The sequence below is a fragment of the Gossypium raimondii genome, chromosome 6 (assembly GCF_025698545.1).
Source record: "Gossypium raimondii isolate GPD5lz chromosome 6, ASM2569854v1, whole genome shotgun sequence".
NCBI classification, from domain to species: domain Eukaryota; kingdom Viridiplantae; phylum Streptophyta; class Magnoliopsida; order Malvales; family Malvaceae; genus Gossypium; species Gossypium raimondii.
Window position 1 is genome coordinate 32,955,710 of NC_068570.1, and position 23,783 is coordinate 32,979,492.

The following is a 23,783-nucleotide window of genomic DNA, read 5'->3' on the forward strand; positions in this document are numbered from 1 at the left end:
GACATTCATGTGCAGCCAAATTTTGGGTTGACTTGGTCCCCAATTTGTACGATTTTGCAATTAGAAGAAAATTCTCAGACCTATCCAAAAATAGTAGATAGTTTAGAGAACCAAATAATATAATTTAACCACTTTAATTTATATATTAATTAAAACCAAATTTATTAATGAAATATTTAAAATGAATTATTAAATACAATTTTATATTTTATTATTTAATTTAATCATGCATGGCCCACTTTATAGCTTAAAAATATAATATGCTCAAATTAATATAAAATAAGCCATTTTATGACTGAAAACTATATAATAAAGTATAAAATCACATTTTAATAATTTCTATGTCCTAATTTCATATTTTTGCATATTTCATTAATTTATTAAACAATTACTTGGTTTTAACAATAAATTTAAGTAAAAAGGTGATGAATTATATAGGAAAAATCCTATATATTTTTCAGTTTACACACCCCAAAACTTAAATTTTGCTCCTTCCGAGTAATGTTCATGCGTAGCACAAAGTCTTGCTAAGGCAAATTTTGCTAAGAGTGTAAGTAGCATCAATCTTTGTCTCATAATCATGCATCAATAAATTCATGCTCATAAATCTTCTTTATTAACAAGTAACTCATATACAAACATTTTAAAAATTGTATTCTAAGTTTCAAGATATGTCAACATGAATCATAGTTAGTATGTATGTCACAGTCATAGATAATATTCTTCATTCAACACAATTTCTCATCAATCAAGCAAAACAATCATAAGGCTTATTTATGATCTTCATATGTTTAACTTAATACTTCCTCTCCACTAATGTAGGTGACATAATCATCAAATCAATAGGTCTTTTTATAAGGTTGTAATGGGGCTTGGTTAAAGGTGAAGATTTTTAAGAGATAGGACATTTCGGTTAAAAATATTAACCTTTAACTTTGTCTTGGTTTTCTCATAATACAACCTTTTTCTTTAACTGAACCTTTGGAACACCCCTAAACTTATTTTGAACTCAAGCTCATACATATTTTTCCTTTTCTGAGATGAAGCGAACTTTTCTTCGTTTTTTCTTTGTCTTTGTTGTTGTTTTTTTAAAGCATGAGCACATACATCTTTATGAAAATTTCCTCACATGTTGATTCCCAAGACAACTTTGGTTAAGATAGGTGCACAAAATTAGGATAATTAACAAAAAGATGGTAACTGGCTTATAATGTAGGTTCATTGCCAAAAACAGGCCTTAAAGCTCAAAATTATAGTTTCAAGGGTCTAATATCATAAGGTTGGCTTGAAAAGGCTCAAACGATCCAAAGAAAATGGTGCCTATATCATTTTAGATTTTTATGTCTCCTAGGATTTCGCCTCAAGAAAGTTACTAAGTCAATTCTAAAGTTATAAACCTTCATGCATGTCTAATCTCAAGAGAAACTAAGTTTTCATGGCAAACATTACCTAAGACTAAGATCATAAAAACATTCCATTTTCCATGATAACATACAATCACTCAGATAAAATCATCATTCGTGCTTGCATACAAGCTATCTTATTAAAAAGAATTTCTCTAAACATTCATTTATTAAAACATACTTATGAAAGAAATGATTTGAAACATACTTGAATACTTTAAAAAATTTGAGTAATTATTTGCCTTACCCCCTCTTTAAAAAGAAGCAATGTCCTCATTGCAAGAATAAAGTAATGAATGAAAACTGAACACCAGGTAGGGTTGTAAAGAAAGAGAGGTGAGTCATTAAGACTGCTTAAATACCAAGTCTTCTTTAATAACCCAATCCTAGACATGTTCATTCCCATTGCCACATCACATAGTCTTTTTCTTTCTAAAGAAGTATTTATTCATGCTTGCTATGTTTTATTTTGCAAAAAAATAAATCCTAATTACTAAAGAAATAAATTCCTAAAGACCTAAAAACAATTAAATAAATAACAAGACAAGAATCCCCCTTTTTATTTTTTTGACTTATTCCCCTTGTCTTCTTTAGCTCCATATTTGCTTGCATCGTCAGTCTCTTTCATCCATATCTAAAAGATAGCATCTAAGAACTCAGGAAAAAAAGTATTAGAGATATTCTTAAAAGTATTTATAATTGAATCATCCCTAATTTTTGCATATTTCTAGTAAGTTTGTTGCTGATTGTGCATGAACTTGCACATATCCATCAAAATTGACAACTCCTATTTCCTTGAATTACTTACAAAAGTCAGCATAGGAGTTCTATATTTAGGTTCAACACTTAGCTTGACTGGTTCTTCTTTTAGCTCAACCCTAGGTTCAGGGTTTTCAGCTCCTTCAGCTGGTTGAGGACTATTTGGTTCCTTATCAGATTCTTCTTCTTTAATGTCTGTAACTGAATCAACTTCAGTTTTAGTTTTATTTGTTGACTCTTCAGTTTTTGGCTTAGTTGGTTCCTCTTGCTCACCTTAGTTCAACTCATGCACTCTTTCTGCCAACCTTTCAAGATCATGACTTGCAATACACCCTTGGACATACTACCCCTTCAAATTTTCTTGTGTTTTCACATGGTCCCTTAAGCAAAGTGAAGTGATTAATGATGGGAAATAAGCACTTCCTGCCTTCTTTTTAGCACAATCATGAATCTCCTTAAGGATAATTTTCCCAACATTAATGGACTTTTCTATCAAAATTGCATATAACAAGAGCATCCGTTCCATCGAGATGGTGGAACTATGTGAGATAGGCATAAAACTGTAGCGAACAAAATAATACCTTTGCTACTAGTTTCAAGTATTCTCTTCGACAAGAATGGCTCCCATACTTTCTTATAATCCATTGGGATCCCGGATTTGTCACAAAATCAAGCACTTGTTGAAGAAAATCCTAATTGATATTGCTCATCATAGGGTAGTACTCATCTTCTTCAACATCAGGTAAATTAAACAAATCATTGATGGACATAGAAGTAAGAGGTACCTTTTTCTTTCGAACAATGACTTCAGTAGCATCTTGCATAGTCAAACTAGCATAGAATTCTTGAACTAGTTCATCACCGAGAAGTGATCGAGCATCATAGAATCGTTCCCATTTGAGAGCATTGATTATCTTTCTAATTGGCACAGGAACAACCATCACATCATTGGTCTTCAGGTTAAAACCTTTTTCCGACATCATAGGTTGATGCTATGACAAAAATCAGCAAAGAGAAAGAGAAATCGACAAAGTTAGTATAACTTGCTATGACAAAAATCTTGTGACAGCAAGGATGGTGCGGCGGCAATCTCTTCGTGGTAGCAACAGGGAATTTTGGCAGAAAGAAAGAAAAGGAGAAGGGTTTCTTTTGGGATTTGAGGTTGATGACACAAGAAAGAGATTTAGGGATTTTTAGGGTAGAAGCAAATTGCTTTGAGGGATATGAAAATTAGTAGAATGGAGAGGGGTTTATACAGGGAAAAATTAGGGCAACATTGATGCGATCCCGGTCGCATCATGTTACGACACAACTCGATGCTACCGAGATTGGTCCAAACTCGAGGGGCCCAAGTGCAAAATGAAGTTTTTAATTTTAGTTTGTCAATTTGGTTGCTGGAAAAAAAGGACTTTGATTCATTAATTTTTAGTTATTTTAGTTTGTGTTTTTAATTATGTCATAGTTTGCACATCATTAATATGTGTTCGCATTTAATAAAGTCATGCATTATGTAACTTTCATGTTAGTTAAGTTTGCATCATTAAATTAAGTCAAGTTAGTTTAATTATGTAACTTTCATGTTAGTTAAATTTGCATTTCAAAACCATGCATTTTAGCATCTTAGTTTAATAAATGAGTTCTTGGACATTTATTCAACTCATCTTAGTTTTAATTAATAAGTGTTTTTGTTGAACTTTATTTAATAAGTGTTGCTCTTAATTGATCTAGTTCCTAGGATTATTTATTGATGCATAAATTAAGTTTTTTAAAATTATGCTTCTTTAATTAAACTAGTTCTTGGAATAATTATTGCATATATGTTTTAGTTCATTTATTTAAGTAAGTTTAATGTTTGTTATGATAAATAAGTGTTTTCATTTGTTTAATAAACTTATTTTAATGTGTTTGTTACAGGTGACTTTTTAGCTTATAGTGGTTACAATTCAATGCTGTTACACATTTAATTAAGTGGCTGTTCAAGTTCTTTTGAGTTACAATTAAAGGGGCATGTTATAAAGGGAGCTTAAAAATCATTAAAGGAGTTTTAAAGAGCATTTTATGCCCTTTAAAATTCAGCGACAACTCTTCCACTTCCAGTAGTTTTGGAGCTTTCAAGAGAAATTAATCAAGCCTTTGAATGTCATTAAGGAGCAGGTTAAGAGATGGTGACTATTCAACTAGCCAAGGACAACTCAAGAGTCATTTTCTAAGCCATTAAAGACATTCAAATCAATTTGAATTAAAGTGATTTTATGGAAGGAGTTATTTGGTTCAAAGAATAAGAAAAGACATCAGTTTTTTATGGCACATTAAGTGGATGTTTTTGACCATTCGGTTACCTTGTTCTAGCATTATAAATAGATGTAATCAGCCATAGAGGGGAGGAACTTTTTGCTGAATATAGATGAAATATTTGAATTGTGAGCTATCCAATTCTCTTTGTTCTTTCGGAATTGATTTGACTTATCAAGCATAGCTTGTGGCGTCCATCTTTTCTTTATTGCTGAACTTATCACCTTTGGTGTGGCGTTCAATATACCTTTGGTTCCTATCATAGTTGATAGTGGGTCAAGGTTCCTTTCCTGTTTCCTTTAACCGAAAAACACCTAAAGACCATTTTGAGAGTCGGGTCAACAATTCGTTATTGTTGGTTCATTTTCGGTCTTAGCCAATTAATTTGTTATTATTTCCTCTTTATTTTGTTTATTACCTTTGTTTGAAGCCATTATCTCTATTTTGTTTCATTTTAAAACCGAAATGAATCCATCCTTACTCAATTCACGATTGGGCAACACATACGACTCAAAACATCACGAGACGAGTTTGTATCAAATTGGTATCAGAGCTAGCGAATTTGGAGTAAGAATCGACGTTGTCGGCATTACGGTATAGTAGTTTCTCGAAAAAAAATTCAAAAAAAAATTCAAAAAAAAAAACTAGTTTTAATTCAAACTTAAAAGATTGGATATCAAGTTGTGAAAAAAAAATTTGAAAAAAAAATTGTGAAAAAAAAAAGGGAGAGCTAGTTTTGAAATTTAGTTTTTGTTTGCTGCCCAAGTTTTAGTCATTATTACCTTCTACTATTTCGCCACACCCAACCTTTTCATTTCTTTGTTTCAAGCCTACCTTCCTTTGTCCTACAATAATCTTACCAAGCCCAAACATCAAGTTTGTAAGTCACCCACAACAATTGCTTTTAAGTTTAAATAATTCCTAAGAACTTAGAGAGGAGGAGTGAGTGGAAAGAGGCAAGAGAGTAGTGAGTTTATTCGAGAGAAAAAAAAAGCCAAGTGTGTGAGATTTCTTTGTGAGTGGATAGTGAGATTCTTTGTTGTGAGTTCTTAAAAAAATGTCACGAAGTCCGGAAAAAATTCGAGACAAGGGAGTTGGATTCCGTCCTGTAAGAATTGTTGGAGGAAGTGTGCCAGATTTTACACTCCAAGCCTTTACGCATGAAATGGAGCATCTATTTGATTGAAAACTCAAACCCATCAAGAAACAATTGGATCGTGTCAAAAAGCAGAGTCATCGAGCAAGAACCCAACGGGAGCAAATTTATCCAAATGAAAGGACAGAAATGAGATCATCAAGGAGACGAACATTCGACGAATATGTGAAAAGAGACCCTTATCCAGATTCCTATTCTTCAAGGAATTTAGGCCGAAATAAATCCAGCTACGAGTTTGAAGCCTATCAAGGTAATGAACGAGAAAGCACAAGTCATTCTTCGTATGCATCAAAGCATTCATCTACGAAAAAATCCTTACGAAGAAGTGAATGTGTTTCGTATAAGAACTCATCCATGGAGGTTTATTCACGAAGAGTTGATTGTGACTCTTATGAAGATTCTTCCACTTCATTCAAACGAAAAGTCTATTGTTCTGATTCTTTTGTATTATCTCCATTTTGTAATAAAGTTGAGAGAAGAAAAAGAGTGACGAGAGAAAAGAATCAAAAAGAAACAAAAATTGAAAAGAGAAAAGATTGGAGAAAGAAAAGAAAGAGTGCGAGAAACAAGTGTTGTTGAAAATGAAAGAGAATTGATGAGTGAAAGTGAGTTTTCAACAAACAAAGAGATTGTGGAAAAAAAGAGAAGTTGAAAAGAAACGAGTGGAAAAGATGAAAGTCAACAAGAAAAAGCGAGGAATGTTTTACTAACCAATCTGCAAGTTGTCCTCGTATTGTTTCTTCTTTCCAGGTTTCTAGAGATTCAAATGACAAGTTTCAACTTCATTACCTTCCTGATGAGAGACGATTCCATTTGATCGAAAAAGGTAAGGTTTAAGCGCTTAAAGGTAAGCAAGGTAAGGAGTTTTTAGTCAATGAATCATGGCAATCAGGTTTGAAAGTTGTTGATAAAATTTCTGATAATTTAGTTTTAAAAAGATCTCCTTATTTTGATTTGGTTAATTGTTACTCACTATTTGTGGTTGATAAATTCATTTTAAGTGGAGGCATGAAGAGTTGTTCACTCAATAAGTTTTGTGTTGAAAAATATTTTGATGTTGTTCGATTAAATCCACAAATACAAAATCTGATCATGTTTGATAAAGAGCTTTCATGTGAAATGCTCAATCTGTTTGATCGTGATGGTAATGAAAATTTTTTAACTCTTAGTGTGAGATCTTCGTATATTTGCATGAGATTTGAGAGATTTGATTGTTTGAATTTATTTTTTCCTACATCTTATTTATTTGGCATGTGTGATGTCTTGGTGAAAGTGAAGTTTTTGTTACGTTACGGAATGACCGATCAAAACCATGTTTTTTAAACGCGGAGCCTGTATTCCTAAGTTGACGTCAAGCGAAGGTGAGTATCAAAATTGTATTTTGAATCAATATGTTGACCCCTTCTATTTGCTTCAAGTTTTATCTTTATTTAGTTCGAAAACCAAACATGTGAATTTTGTTGGCTTGCCAAGTCAAAATCAAATTTTTGATTCTGGAGGTTGTTGTATATTGTTGCTTAATGGATTCGAACATGTGTTGCATGATTTTAACTTTAATGTGCTTCAAGTTCTTCATAAGTTACTAGCCATAAATTTTTCTGGTCAAATTGAAATGGTGAACAAAAACTTTGTCTTTCATCCCGATGAATGCTGTTCCATATCATTGTTCAAGGGATTTGGACCATCGAATTCTAATTTTCAAAACTATAATCTTCAAATACCTTGTGAATCAGGTTTGTTTCCATCGAAGAAAAAGGTAAAACCAATTTCTATTTTTGATCCCAATATTGATTCATGTGTTGTTATTTTGAGTTTATTTGTTCAAGTTGTGACTAAAATCCTGGAAAGTTCTTTTGTGTTTAACCTTCATTGTGTCACTAATTTGTTTTATTGTTTTGTAGGTGACGATGTTAGGTGGTACCCTTCTAAAGAGGGATGGCATGCAAATGACCTTCTTTCTTGCCAAGCCATTTGTGGTTATCGAATTTTGAAAATAATTCATGGGATCATGAACAAAGGGGTCATGATCTTGAAAACTTTTCTTGAGCAAGTGGCCCGATTTGAGGACAAATCGTTTTCAAGAGGGAGGGTATGATGCGATCCGGTCGCATCATGTTACGACACAACTTCGATGCTACCGAGATTGGTCCAAACTCGAGGGCCCAAGTGCAAAATGAAGTTTTTAATTTTAGTTTGTCAATTTGGTCACTGGAAAAAAGGACTTTGATTCATTAATTTTAGTTATTTTAGTTTGTGTTTTAATTATGTCATAGTTTGCACATCATTAATATGTGTTCGCATTTAATAAAGTCATGCATTATGTAACTTTCATGTTAGTTAAGTTTGCATCATTAAATTAAGTCAAGTTAGTTTAATTATGTAACTTTCATGTTAGTTAAATTTGCATTTCAAAACCATGCATTTTAGCATCTTAGTTTAATAAATGAGTTGTTGGACATTTATTCAACTCATCTTAGTTTTAATTAATAAGTGTTTTGTTGAACTTTATTTAATAAGTGTTGTTCTTAATTGATCTAGTTCCTAGGATTATTTATTGATGCATAAATTAAGTTTTTTAAAATTATGCTTCTTTAATTAAACTAGTTCTTTGGAATAATTATTGCATATATGTTTTAGTTCATTTATTTAAGTAAGTTTAATGTTTGTTATGATAAATAAGTGTTTTCATTTGTTTAATAAACTCATTTTAATGTGTTTATTGCAAGTGACTTTTAGCTTATAGTGGTTACAATTCAATCTTGTTACACATTTAATTAAGTGGTCATTCAAGTTCTTTTGAGTTACAATTAAAGGGCTGTTATAAAGGGAGCTTAAAAATCATTAAAGGAGTTTTTAAAGAGCATTTTATGCCCTTTAAAATTCAGCAACAACTCTTCCACTTCCAAATTGTTTTGGAGCTTTCAAGAGAAATTAATCAAGCCTTTGAATATCATTAAGGAGCAGGTTAAGAGATGGTGACTATTCAACTAGCCAAGGACAACTCAAGAGTCATTTTCTAAGCCATTAAAGACATTCAAATCAGTTGAATTAAAGTGATTTTATGGAAGGAGTTATTTGGTTCAAAGAATAAGAAAAGACATCAGTTTTTTTATGGCACATTAAGTGGATGTTTTTGACCATTCGGTTACCTTATTCTAGCATTATAAATAGATGTAATCAGCCATAGAGGGGAGGAACTTTTTGCTAAATATAGATGAAATATTTGAATTGTGAGCTATCCAATTCTCTTTGTTCTTTCGGAATTGATTTGACTTATCAAGCATAGCTTGTGGCGTCCATCTTTTCTTTGTTGCTGAACTTATCACCTTTGGTGTGGCGTTCAATATACCTTTGGTTCCTATCATAGTTGATAGTGGGTCAAGGTTCCTTTCCTGTTTCCTTTAACCGAAAAACACCTAAAGACCATTTTGAGAGTCGGGTCAACAATTTGTTATTGTTGGTTCATTTTCGGTCTTAGCCAATTAATTTGTTATTGTTTCCTCTTTATTTTGTTTATTACCTTTGTTTGAAGCCATTATCTTTATTTTGTTTCATTTTAAAAGAAACGAATCCATCCTTACTCAATTCACGATTGGGCAACACATACGACTCAAAACATCACGAGACGAGTTCGTATCAAACATGTAGCAAAAATTTAGCTACATTAAAGTTACTTGGGCGGCAAGTAATGGGTGTGACGGCAAGGCATAGATTTTTTCCCCTTTTTATGAATATAAAAATTTAAAATTTAAACTGAACAAAATGAAGCTTAAAAATTTTAATTAGAAAATTTCTTCTTAACAAATTACATTAAATTAATTTTCACGAAAGGTTGGAGGGATCACAGCGGTGCTGCTTAAGTTCCAATCTCCTTAGACAGAATTAATTACATGTAATAAATTAAGAAGATAAGTTCTAATTATTTATTTATTTACACAATGAGTTCATGAAAAAATAAGGGTCTGTTAAGATGAGCGAGAATTCAATTCGCTCATCTTCACCATCCTAGTAATGTTTGAGATGTTGACCATTAACTTTAAACGTACCTCCATAATTGTTGTATAATTCAATAACTCCATAAGGATAAACTCGGTAGATGGTATAGGGTCCTTTCCATCGGGATTTTAACTTCCCAGGAAATAACTTCAGCCTTGAATTAAACAACAACACCTTTTGACCTTTTTTAAACTCACAAAGTTGTATATGAGTATCATGCCATCTCTTTGATCATTTTTTACACATTTTGGCATTCTCATAGGAAAACAACCTCAGCTCTTCCAACTCATCCGGTTGTAACATCCTTCTCTCACCGGCTTGCTTAAGATTAAAATTTAACTGCTTCAAAGCCCAGTGAGCTTTATTCTCCAATTCTAATGGCAAATGACATAAATTTCCAAAGCCTAACCTATAAGGAGTCATTCCTAACGGAGTCTTAAATGCTGTTCGACAGGCCCATAATGCATCATGAAGCCTTCGAGACCAATCTTTTCAAAGATACCTTTGATTTCATGGTTCACTCTTTCAACTTGCCCATTGGACTAGGGGTGATAGGGAATAACAATCTTGTGCTTCACATCATATTTGTCAAGCAACCACTTAAGCCATTTGTTCACAAAGTGAGAACCTTCATCACTAATAATAGCTCTTGGTGTCCCAAACGTGTAAACACATGCTTATATAGAAATCGCATGACTACCATAGCATCATTTGTAGGGTATGCTTCAGCTTCAACCCACTTGGATACATACTCCACAGTAACTAAGATGTATTTTGTTCCCATACGAAGAAGGAAACGGGCCTAAAAAGTCAATGCCCCATACGTCGAATAATTAAATCTCCAAAATATTTATTAAGGGCATCTCATTCCTCTTTGATATATTTTCGGTTCTTTGGCACTTATCATAGTTCTTTACATAAGCATAAGCATCTTTAAATAATGTAGGCCAAAAGAAACCTACTTGCAAAATCTTTGCTGCAGTATGTGAACCACCAAAGTGTCCCCCACTTGGAGATGAATGGCAATGATATAAGATCTCAGCAATCTCACTTTCAGCTACACACTTTCAGATTTTATTATCTACACACTGTTTAAACAAAAACGGATCCTTCCAAAAATAATACAGACTATCATGAAGGAATTTCTTCCTTTATTGGTATGTCATTTCTTGAAGAATCATTCCAAATGCAAGATAATTAGAAAAATCAACGAACTAAGGTGTTTCATGAATTTGACTCACCTCAAATAAGTGCTCATCTGCGAAATTCTCGTTGATAGGCACACGTGATCGAGTTACCTCATCTTGCTGTAACCTTGACAGATGATCAGCTACTTGATTTTCAACACCTTTTCTATCTTGGATCTCAAGGTCAAATTCTTAGAGTAAAAGTATCCAATGAATCAGCCTCGATTTCGCATCTTTCTTTGTGAGCAAGTATTTAATGGCCGCATGGTCAGTAAATACTGTAACTTTGGTAGCTATAATATATAAGCGAAATTTTTCAAAAGCAAAAACTATAGAAAATAGTTCCTTTTCAGTTACCGTATAACTGAGTTGGGCTCCTGTTAAGGTTCTACTTGCATAGTAAATAGGGTGGAACACTTTATTTTTTCTTTGACCCATCACAGCTCCAACAACATAATCACTTGTGATGTGAGCTTGCCTACGAACCAAATGGAGAACGAACAAGAAGCCATCAAGCTGCCCATTGGTCCAATAACGCGAGCTAGAGCTAAACGATTCAAAGATGCTATTTTAGCAATGGTGGAACAGGTTGAGGAAAATGATAGAAAGGAGTTTAAAAATGAACTGAACATATTCAACTTCTTTGAAGCTGAATTTCGTTCTAGCTAATTAATTTGATGCTGGAATTTAGACCATTTAAATAAACATTTAAATAAGTTTCATTACAGCTTTTAAATATGTCTTAATTAATTTAAGTGTTTAATATGTCTTGATTTAGTTAAATTAAAGATGTCTTGATGTCATTTAGTTTGTCTAAATTATTACATGTTTTAAATTTGTCCACCAAATTTATGTGTTATGATTTGTTAATATTTAAGTTGTCTCAATGTTATTTAGGATGTTCAAATTATACTTTAATTTAGTTCAATTTGAATTTGCTTGAAATTAATTAAGTTCATGTGTGTTTTAGGTGCAAATTAATTTGAAAATGAATTGGGCGATTCATGCATGGAGATTCAATGAATTTGAAGATGCATGTGCAAATGATTTAATGCATTAAAGTGATTAATTTTGGAGTTTTTCAAGGCAACTATTCGCCAAAGTGACCAAGCTTTTCATCCTTTCAAGATTGACCGATTCTCTTCTCAAGGAAGTATAAAGGTCGTTCACACTATGGCTGTTCGGTTCACCATGTTCACACCTCATGGCCTTTCAAAACCATCTGTTCACACTTCTAAATGGTCGTTCAAATTGCCAATTAATGCTGGTAATTTTTCAGCAATAGTTGCTTCATGAATGACCCCATTATGTTCATTGACCGAACCTAGCCTATTCATGCACATCCAAGATGTTCAAGGTGCATTTGCCCATCTAGAAGATGACCATTGGAGCTCTCATTCACCGAATCTACATGGGCTAATAAATTTGCATTCATGCTGAATTTTAGTTCATTGTTTACTTAGAAACTAAGTCTTGAATTTGTCCATTCGGTTACTAGTAGAAAGGCTATAAATAGTTGTTGAATTTCTTGTAAAAGGACTTTTGACGAATTTCTGAATGAAATATCATTTTAGTGAGGCAATTCACTCTCTTTATTCTTCAAAGCTCAATTGACTAATCTTTACGAGTGGCGTCAATCTGACTTTGTTTCGAACTTATCACCACAAGGTGTGGCATTCCAACTATACCGAAGGTTCCTATTTTGCTAAATAGAGGGTCTCGGATTTATCTACCATGTTTTTCCTTTTTCTTTGAAACCTTTAAGCCCGGGTCCTTATTTGCTAATAAGGGTTCGTTCTTGTTTCATTGGAAACCACTTATCCCCATTTTGCTTCCTAAACCATTTAAAACCAATATAACTCATCTTATTGAATTTGAACTAAATCGACACTACCTAAATTCGATCGGGAACATAATACGACTCGTCACATCATCCGAATCGAGCTCGTATCAGTTGGTATCAGAGCTGGTTAATTTAGGTACGAAAATTTTAGTTTCCAAAAAAAATAAAAAAATCGAAAAGAAAAAAAAATTGAAAAAAAAATATTGCATACGGTCTAGGTGCGGACGAAAAGTCGTGAAAGATCCGTAAAAAAAAATTTCTTCATTTCCAATTAGTGAAATTTTTCCAAAATCACATTCTATACTCCTTTATATCCATCTTAGTGAAATTTCACGCTATTAAAAAAAAAATTTTCTTCTTTTCCAATTAGTGAATCCATTTTATACGCCACATCTTTGAACCTTTCTTTCTTTCGAGCCTACCCCAAACCATACGACTTTCCCTTGCAAACCCCTTGAAGTCGACCGACAAGTGTGGATAAATCTAAGTAGCTTTTCAGAATATCGAGAGTTGGATTTGAGAGGTAAAAGGCAAGAGAGTACATCAAGATAAGAGCCGGAAATAGAGTGAAACACGAGAGGAGTGAATTCTTTTCTTGTGAGAGAAATTGTGAGGTTTTTATGGTGAGGATAATTTTTTAATTTTAATCATCATGTCTAGGAGCCCGGAACGACGAGCAACAAGTGGAGGAGCCTCAAATGCCACTGGTGGAGGAGTTAATCTTAAACCAAGGAGAAACGTTCCCGGAGGCGGAGTGCCCGATCTACAAGTTCAAGCAATCGTGCGAGAAATTTCTCGTTTGTTCCAACCTCAATTCGATTCCCTTCATGAACGAATGGAACAAATAGAGGAACGAAGCCAACGTGCGAACACTCCTCCTATTCCGAGAAGAGAGCGAGAACGTCCATGGCAACATGCAAATGATCTATATGAAGTAAGTGACGTTGAAAGTGATCGACCTTCGCGACAAAGTGCAAGGCGACAAGGCCAACGAGCACGGGGACCAAGAGATCGAGAGATGACCGATGATGATTTAAAGAACATTAAAATGGCAATTCCTGCTTTTCAAGGAAGGTCAGATCCCGAGGCCTATCTTGAATGGGAGAAGAAGGTGGAGTTAGTTTTCGAGTGCCACAATTACTAGGAAAGCAAAAAGGTGAAATTAGCTGCTATAGAATTCTCCGACTATGCCATAATATGGTGGGATCAACTCACGATGAGCCGAAGACGCAATGGCGAACGTCCCGTGTCTACATGGGCGGAAATGAAAGCCATAATGAGAAAGCGATTCATTCCTGCTTACTATCACCGGGAGTTGTATCAAAAGCTCCAAAGCTTAACTCAAGGCCAACGAAGTGTGGAGGATTACTACAAGGAAATGGAAGTGGCCATGATCCGCGCCGATGTGGAGGAAGATCGAGAAGCCACCATGGCTCGATTTCTCGCCGGCCTTAACCGAGATATTGCAAATATTGTGGAGCTACACCATTATGTCGAGGTCATTGATATGGTCCATATGGCCATAAAGGTTGAAAAACAATTAAAGAGAAAAGGTACGTTCCGTTTTTTCCCTAATACTTCTTCTACGACTAGGTGGGGGCAAGGGTCCAACAAACGAGACTTGCCGAGTCGAAATAAAGAAGTAAGTGGTGCTACCAAATTCAACAAACCAATGGCCGAATCGAGTAAAGGAAAGATGGATGCCCAACCAAATAGATCCCGAGACATCAAATGCGTCAAATGTCTTGGAAGGGGCCACATCGCAAGCCAATGCCCGAACCGGAATGCGATGTTTGTTCGAGATGATGGTGAAATTGAATCCGAAAGTGAACAAGAGAACGAGGCTGTTGAACAACTCGAAGAAGAGGAAGACATCGAACAAGCCGACAATGGAGAAATCTTGGTTGTGAAAAGAAGCCTTACTTTGCAAGGTGTCGAAAATGATCAACAACGCGAAAACATCTTCCATACGCGATGTCAAGTGCAAGGTAAGATTTGTTGCGTGATAATCGATGGGGGAAGTTGTACAAATGTGGCTAGTACGTTGATGGTGGAGAAACTCGGATTGCCCACCACCAAACATCCCCATCCGTATAAACTCCAATGGCTTAACGATGGTGGAGAATTGATGGTAACAAAACAAGTGCTCATTTCATTCACAATCGGAAAATATCAAGATGAAGTGATGTGCGACGTTGTACCGATGCATGCGGGGCATCTTCTTTTGGGACGTCTGTGGCAATTCGACAAGCGAGCAATTCATGATGGTTACACAAATCGATTCTCTTTTAAGCATATGGGACGAATGGTGACGTTAGCTCCATTATCACCGAAACAAGTGTACGAAGATCAACTCAAAATGAGGAGTTCGATTGAAAAATCAAAAGAAATCGAGAGAGAGCAAAAAAATGAAAAGAATAAAGAAAAGAGTGAAGAAAAGAAGAAAAACAAAAAGATGAGTGATAAAAAAAGAGAGAGTGATTCAAAAGAAAAAGAAATGAGTGATGTGATTGAAAAAAAGAATTTGTTTGTAAAAGAAAGGGAAGTTCGAAAATCGATGTTATTGAAACAACCATTGTTGGTTCTTTTGTACAAGGAGAGCTTGCTTGGCACTAACGAATTTGATGACAAGTTGCCCTTCTTCTTTTGTGCGTGTTGCGTGATTTTAAAGATGTTTTCCCCGAAGAAATCCCGAGTGGGTTGCCACCTATTCGTGGAATTGAACACCAAATAGACTTGGTGCCGGGGCTACTATTCCGAACCGTCCTACTTATCGAAGCAATCCCGAAGAGACGAAAGAACTACAAAAGCAAGTGAACGAACTTCTTGAAAAAGGCTATGTGCGTGAAAGCCTTAGTCCATGCGCCGTGCCTGTTTTGCTCGTTCCGAAGAAGGATGGAACGTGGAGGATGTGTGTGGACTACCGTGCAATTAATAAGATAACCATTAAGTATCATCATCCTATACCACGATTGGATGATATGCTTGATGAACTAAGTGGCGCAAGTTTGTTTTCAAAAATCGATCTTAAAAGTGGTTATCACCAAATACGGATGCATGAGGGAGACGAGTGGAAGACTGCTTTCAAAACAAAGCATGGGCTTTACGAATGGCTTGTTATGCCATTTGGCTTAACGAACGCCCCAAGCACGTTCATGAGGCTTATGAATCATGTTCTAAGACCTTTTATTGGTAGATTTTGCGTAGTGTACTTCGATGATATATTGATCTATAGTAAAAAATTGGATGAACATGTTTTACATCTAAAGGTTGTTTTGGAAGTATTGAGAAAAGAAACCTTGTATGCTAATTTGAAGAAATGTGATTTTTGCACTAACAAGGTTGTGTTTTTAGGTTTTGTTGTTAGTTCGGAGGGTCTTGAAGTCGATCAAGAGAAGATCAAGGCGATCCAAGAATGGCCCCGTCTGACGAATGTCTCCCAAGTTCGAAGTTTCCATGGATTAGCAAGTTTTTACCGACGATTCGTGCCAAACTTCAGCACCTTAGCCTCACCCTTAACTGGGGTTATTCGTAAGAATTCTAATTTTGTATGGGGAGAGGAGCAAGAAAAATAATTTCTGAAAATTAAAGATTGTTTAACTCATGCACCGTTATTAGCTTTGCCTCATTTTGATAAAACTTTCGAGTTAGAGTGTGATGCATCAGGTTTAGGTATTGGAGCCGTGTTGATGCAAGATGGACGCCCTATCGCGTATTTTAGCGAGAAACTCAACGGTGCCGTTTTAAACTACCCGACGTACGACAAGGAGCTCTACTCGTTGGTTCGAGCCTTAGAAACGTGGCAGCACTATCTTTGGCCCAAAGAATTTGTAATACACACCGACCATGAGTCCTTGAAGTATCTAAAAGGGCAACACAAGTTGAATAAGAGGCATGCTAAGTGGGTAGAATTTCTCGAATCTTTTCCATATGTTATTAAATATAAACAAGGTAAGGAAAACGTAGTGGCTGATGCACTATCTCGAAGGTATGTGTTGCTAAATATTTTGGATGCAAAATTGATGGGGTTTGTATTCCTTAAAGATTTATATGTCAACGATGCTGACTTTGGTGAATTCTTTAGGTTATGCACAAAAGGAGCCTACGAGAAGTACTATCGACATGATGGGTACTTGTTCTGAGAAGGAAAGCTTTGCATACCCCAAGGTTCCGTACGAGAAGTGTTGATTGAAGAAGCCCATAGCGGAGGATTAATGGGGCACTTTGGTGTTGCTAAGACATTAGCTACATTGCACGAACATTTCTTTTGGCCCAAGATGCGACGAGATGTCGAACGATTTTGTAATAGATGCATTGCGTGCAAACGGGCTAAGTCACGAATTAAGCCCCACGGTTTGTATAAACCATTACCTACTCCCGAAACCCCTTGGTCTGATATCTCCATAGATTTCGTGCTAGGTTTACCTAGGAGTAAAAATGGTCGAGATTCAATATTTGTGGTTGTCGATAGGTTCTAAAAAATGTCCCATTTTATAGCATGTCATAAAACTGATGATGCCGTTAATATTGCTAACTTATTTTTCAAAGAGGTGGTCAGGTTGCATGGCATGCCTAGGACAATCGTGTCCGACCGAGACGCGAAATTTCTTAGCCATTTTTGGAGGACACTATGGGGGCGTCTTGGAACGAAGCTATTGTTTTCAACCACTTGCCATCCGCAAACGGACGGCCAAACTGAAGTGGTCAACCAGATTCTGTCTACATTGCTTCGAGCTATTATTCGGAAGAATTTGAAGGCTTGGGAAGAATGCTTACCACATGTGGAGTTAGCGTATAATCGAGCTGTTCATTCAGCTACCAAATTTTCTCCTTTTGAAATTTTCTACGGTTTCAATCCATTAACTCCACTTGATTTATTGCCATTGCCTTCTAATCAACTTGTTCATGTAGATGGGAAGCGCAAAGCTGATTTCGTCAAGCAATTGCACCAACGAGTTCGAGACAATATTGAGGCCAAGACCAAGAACTATGAGCAACATGCTAACAAAGGTCGTAAGCGAGTTGTGTTCGAACCGGGAGATTGGGTTTGGTTGTATATGCGCAAGGAGAGATTTCCTATGCAAAGGCGATCCAAAATTCTTCCGAGAAGGGATGGACCGTTTCAAGTCCTTGAGCGAATTAACGATAACTCCTATAAATTAGACTTGCCTGGTGAATATAATGTTAGCGCGACTTTTAACGTTTCTGATTTGTCTCCGTTTGATGCAGATTGCGATTTGAGGACAAATCATTCTGAAGAGGAGGGGAATGATGTGAGCTTGCCTACGAACCAAATAGAGAACGAACAAGAAGCCATCAAGCTGCCCATTGGTCCAATAACGCGAGCTAGAGCTAAACGATTCAAAGATGCTATTTTAGCAATGGTGGAACAGGTTGAGGAAAATGATAGCAAGGAGTTTAAAAGCAGTGAACATATTCAACTTCTTTGAAGTGAATTTCGTTCTAGCTAATTAATTTGATCTTGGAATTTAGACCATTTAAATAAACATTTAAATAAGTTTCATTACTGACTTTTAAATATGTCTTAATTAATTTAAGTGTTTAATATGTCTTGATTTAGTTAAATTAAAGATGTCTTGATGTCATTTAGTTTGTCTAAATTATTACATGTTTTAAATTTGTCCACCAAATTTATGTGTTATGATTTGTTAATATTTAAGTTGTCTCAATGTTATTTAGGATGTTCACATTATACTTTAATTTAGTTCAATTTGAATTTGCTTGAAATTAATTAAGTTCATGTGTGTTTTTAGGTGCAAATTAATTTGAAGATGAATTAGGCGATTCATGCATGGAGATTCAATGAATTTGAAGATGCATGTGCAATTGATTTAATGCATTAAAGTGATTAATTTTTGAGTTTTTCAAGGCAACTATTCGCCAAAGTGACCAAGCTTTTCATCCTTTCAAGATTGGCCGATTCTCTTCTCAAGGAAGTATAAAGGTCGTTCACACTATGGTTGTTCGGTTCACCATGTTCACACCTCATGGCTGTCAAAACCATCCGTTCACACTTCTAAATGGATGTTCAAATTGCCAATTAATGCTGGTAATTTTTCAGCAATAGTTGCTTCATGAATGACCCCATTATGTTCATTGACCGAACCTAGCCTATTCATGCACATCCAAGATGTTCAAGGTGCATTTGCCCATCTAGAAGATGACCATTGGAGCTCTCATTTAGCTGAATCTACATGGGCTAATAATTTTGCATTCATGCAGAATTTTAGTTCATTGTTTACTTAGAAACTAAGTCTTGAATTTGTCCATTCGGTTACTAGTAGAAAGGCTATAAATAGTTGTTGAATTTCTTGTAAAAGGACTTTTGACGAATTTCTGAATGAAATATCATTTTAGTGAGGCAATTCACTCTCTTTATTCTTCAAAGCTCAATTGACTTATCTTTACGAGTGGCGTCAATCTGACTTTGTTTCGAACTTATCACTATAAGGTGTGGCGTTCCAACTATACCGAAGGTTCCTATTTTGCTAAATAGAGGGTCTCAGTTTTATCTACCATGTCTTTCCTTTTTCTTTGAAACCTTTAAGCCCAGGTCCTTATTTGCTAATAAGGGTTCGTTCTTGTTTCATTGGAAACCACTTATCCCCATTTTGCTTCCTAAACCATTTAAAACCAATATAACTCATCTTATTGAATTTAAACTAAATCGACACTACCTAAATTCGATCGGGAACATAATACGACTCGTCACATCATCCGAATCGAGCTCGTATCAACTTGCATCACACATCAACTCAAAAGGTGTGCTCCAATCGGGTGTAATGATTATTGGGGCTGAGATTAACCATTTTTTCAACTCTTCAAAAGCTTTTAAACATGCTTTGTTGAAATCGAACATTGTATCTTTCTCTAACAACAAACACAGCGCTTAGAAATTTTTGAGAAACCCTTGATAAACCTTCGGTAAAAACCGACATGGCCTAAGAAACTTTTGACTCCTTTCACATTAATTAGGGCCGGTAATTTTTCAATTACGTCCACCTTTGCTTTATCGACTTCAATTCCTTTCTTTGAAATTCTATGGCCTCAGACAATCCCTTCCTTAACCATAAAATGACATTTCTCCAAATTAAGGACAAGATACGTCTCTTTGCATCTCTTCAGTACCTTAGCCAAATTACTCACACAGATATCATAAATGTTACCAAAAATAGAAAAATCATCCATGAAAACCTCAACAAAATTTTCAACCAAATCAGTAAATATTGCCATCATGCATCGTTGAAAAGTTGCAGGTCCATTGCATAAACCAAAAGGCATTCGCCTAAACTCAAACGTACCGTATGGACAAGTAAAGTTTATTTTATGTTGGTCTTCCGGGGCTACAACTATTTGGTTATAACCCGAATAGCCATCTAAAAAACAATAGAATTCATTACCTGCCAGTCGATCTAACATCTGATCCTTAAAAGGTAACGGAAATTGATCATTCCGAGTGGCTTTATCCAGCTTTTTGTAATTAATACAGATTCTCCAATCGATAACAGTTCTTGTTGGAATTAACTCGTTACACTAAATTTCAACAATCGTGATTCCACCTTTCTTTGGCACACACTGCACCAGATTTACCCACAAACTGTCTGAAATAGGATAGATGATTCCTGTATCAAACCATTTGATCACTTCTTTTCTCACAACTTCTTTCATAATAGGATTGAGCCTCCTTTGCCCATCAAGTCGAGCTCTTTTACCTTCTTCTAAAATGATTTTATGCATGCAAAAAGAAGGGCTTATACCTTGAATATCAGCTATAGTCCAACCAATTGCTTTCTTAAATTTCTTTTTAACAGCAATTAGTTGCTCCTCTTGATCTTTCGTTTGTTCTACTGAAATAATCACAAGCAAAGTAGAACAATCACCTAAATAAACGTATTTCAAATGGGAAGGAAGTACCTTTAGTTCGAGTTTAGGTGGTTCTTTAATTGACAACTTGGGTTACACAAATTCTTTGACTTCTAACTCCAATGGTTCAAACCGTGTGGATTGAATAAAATTTCTCGGATTGGCTTCCATCAAAGCCATGTTTTCTTCACCTTCTTCATCCTCTAAAGGGTCAAACTCAAACACTCCTCTGCCAGATCGAAAAATTTCATCGCTATAAGAATGCTAAAAGTTACCTAGTCATTTTGAACTCACAAGGTGAGTTCTCCTTTCTGCACATCAATTAACGTTCTCCCTGTGGCTAGGAAAGGTCTCCCAAGGATAATTAACACTTCCTTATCTACTTCAAAATCTAAAATAATGAAATCAACAGGAAAAATAAATTTATTGACTCTTACCAAAACATCCTCAATCTTTCCTTTGGGATATGCTAACGATCGAGCCGCTAGCTAAAGCGTCACAGTTGTAGGTCTTACTTTAACTATTCCTAAGGAGGAAAGTATACTAGATGTTAATGTTCCTGCACCAAAGGAATCAGAATCTGTAAAGTCTGACAAGGTAAATCCTGACTTAGTGAATTTAGATATTTTAACATCTTTTTTGGATGCAGATTTACCAATTTAGAAAAGTTGTCCAGTTCAACCAAAAGTTCCATCACCTCTATATCCACAAAGATTGCAGCAACACAAGCAGAAACATAAGGTGCAATTTAAGAATTTTTTGGATGTTTTGAAGCAGTTACACATCAATATTCCGTTGGTGAAGGCTTTAGAACAAATGTTGAATTATGTGAAGTTTATGAACTGGACAACTTTTCTAAGTTGGTAAATCTGCATCCAAAAAAGATGTTAAAATATCTAAATTCACTAAGTCAGGATTTACCTTGTCAGACTTTACAGATTCTGATTCCTTTGGTGCAGGAACATTAACATCTAGTATACTTTCCTCCTTTTCAACATGCTCATCTTTGACATCAATCAATTGGGGTTCCAGAGTCTTACCACTTCGCAATGCTACTACCTTGATATGTTCTTTACCCAAATTTCTTGGATTCTCAGTATTGCTCGGCCAGGTTCCTTGCGGTCTATTACAAAGCTCCGTAGCCAACTGATCCATTTGGTTTTCCAAATTTTCTAGTGTTGTTGCTTGGCTTTGGATTAAAGCGTCATTCTTTGCCATGTACGCTTTCAACAAGTTCTCTAAACTGTTTAATGCCTCAGCTTGAGGTGGTTTTGGAGCTTGATGATTAAACCCTTGAGATTGGTTGGGTCTTTGCTGCAATAAGTTGTTCTTTGTTCCATTCATTGGTTGCTCCAAGAAAAGTTAGGATGATTATGCCATGAAGGATTGTAGAAGTTGGACTAGGGTCCTTGTCCACTCCTAGTTTGATATTGGTTCCCCACATAGTAAACTGACAGGGGATTTGATGGACAATTCTCAAAAGAATGACCTTCCCCACAGTACACATAGGAAACTACTTCAAATGGACTTGGTGGCTAAGCTGCAAAATTATTAGTACTATTAGCGGTTAACTGTTTTAACATAGAGGAAATAGATGATACCTGAGCTGATATCGAAGTGAAAGAGTCAACTTCATGGACTCTGGCTACACTTCTTCCTGAAGTTGTTCGATTTGTTGGCCATTGATCGTTAGTACTCGCAATCCTCTCGATGATCTCATAAGCCTCATTATAAGACTTAGAAAAAATGGCACCATTCGTGAAAGTATCTACCATCAATCTTGTATGTGCATTGAGACCATTATAGAATGTCTGCAACTAGATACAATAAGGAATCCAATGATGAGGACACTTACGAAGTAACTCTTTTTGAATCACTCCCAAGCCTCATACAAAGACTCGTCATCCAATTGTTGGAAAGTTGTGATCTCATTCCTCAACTTAGCGTTTTTGCTAGGTGGGAAATACTTAACCAAAAATATCTCTGCTAATTCTTGCCATGAAGATATGGAACTTGGTGGTAATGAATTGAGCCATACTCGTGCTCGATCTTGCAACGAGTACGGAAACAACTCCAACCTCAGTGCGTCTTCAGTCACATCGACTATCTTGAATGAATCACTCACCTCCATAAATAATCGAAGGTGGAGATGTGGATCTTCTGTGGGCATACCACTAAATTGGCCCATCATTTTTAGCATTTGAAACATCAATGGTTTTAATTCAAACTGGGTTGCCTCAATATCTGGCCTTCTAATTCCTGGGTTTAACTCATTGAAAAGTGGCACAACATATTGTCTGATGCATTGATCCCTATCATAAGCAATGAGGATAGGATTTCGTACATGATCGGCTTCATTACCTTGGTCTTGCTTCTGATTTCCAAGATCCACCTCGACTTGTCTTTGAGCTATTCGTTCATGTCTTCTTTGTCTAAAAGTTCACTCAATTTCAGGGTCTACAGGGAGTAAATCGATAATTCGATCTATGCTCATAAACACCTAAAAAAAATCACAAAAATTAAAAAGAATAAGTTAGTAATGTTAGAAAATCAAATTGAAAATAAATAATTTCACAAAAAAATGACTATAACAACAGTTGCCAATCCCTGGCAACGGCGCCAAAAACTTGTAACACTCGGGTTTGTGCAAGTGTACACAGTCGTTTTCAAGTAATAAGTAAGTATCGATTTATCGTCTCCACAGGGATTGTATTTGTGTTAAGTCACTTAATTTGTAAAATTATATTAACAATTTGGTAAAATAAAAACACAACATAGTTGAGAAGTGGTGATTAAAATACAATAAACTAAACGCAATGATCCCTAATGCAAATTATCCTAAGTATGCAAACTATATGAATGAAATAGACTTTTGTAAAATTAAACACAACTTGCAGCAATTATAACATAAATAAACTAGGACAATTACTTTAATTAAACTCTATTTATTATCAACATGCTTAATAATATACGGAAAAACATTCCATGGCAACTCGATCTTTCATGAGTTTGGAAACCACATTAGGTCCTTTCAGAATCCTTTGCTTAGTAAATACGCATTTTACTCATCCTTATTTACTAAAGGTTTCTTAGCATTCGTGTGAGGTAACAGGGACGTGTTAGGTCTGAAACAAATTAATCACACAAATCTAAACACTATGCATATAACAGAGCCTGGTTAGAGTTGATATGCAACCTACAATTTAATCGGGTTAGGATCTAAATTGAGCATGCACATTTCAATGATGCGTCTATTAACCGTT

The 23,783-nt window shown here is 35.4% G+C and overlaps 1 non-coding gene across 1 annotated transcript; it reads left to right on the forward strand.

Moving 5' to 3' along the window:
* The first annotated feature begins 22,353 nt into the window (after positions 1-22,353).
* LOC128042084 (small nucleolar RNA R71) lies at positions 22,354-22,462 on the forward strand. The gene has a single exon (XR_008197292.1). It is a non-coding gene; the product is annotated as a small nucleolar RNA R71 (small nucleolar RNA).
* The last annotated feature ends 1,321 nt before the right edge of the window (positions 22,463-23,783 follow it).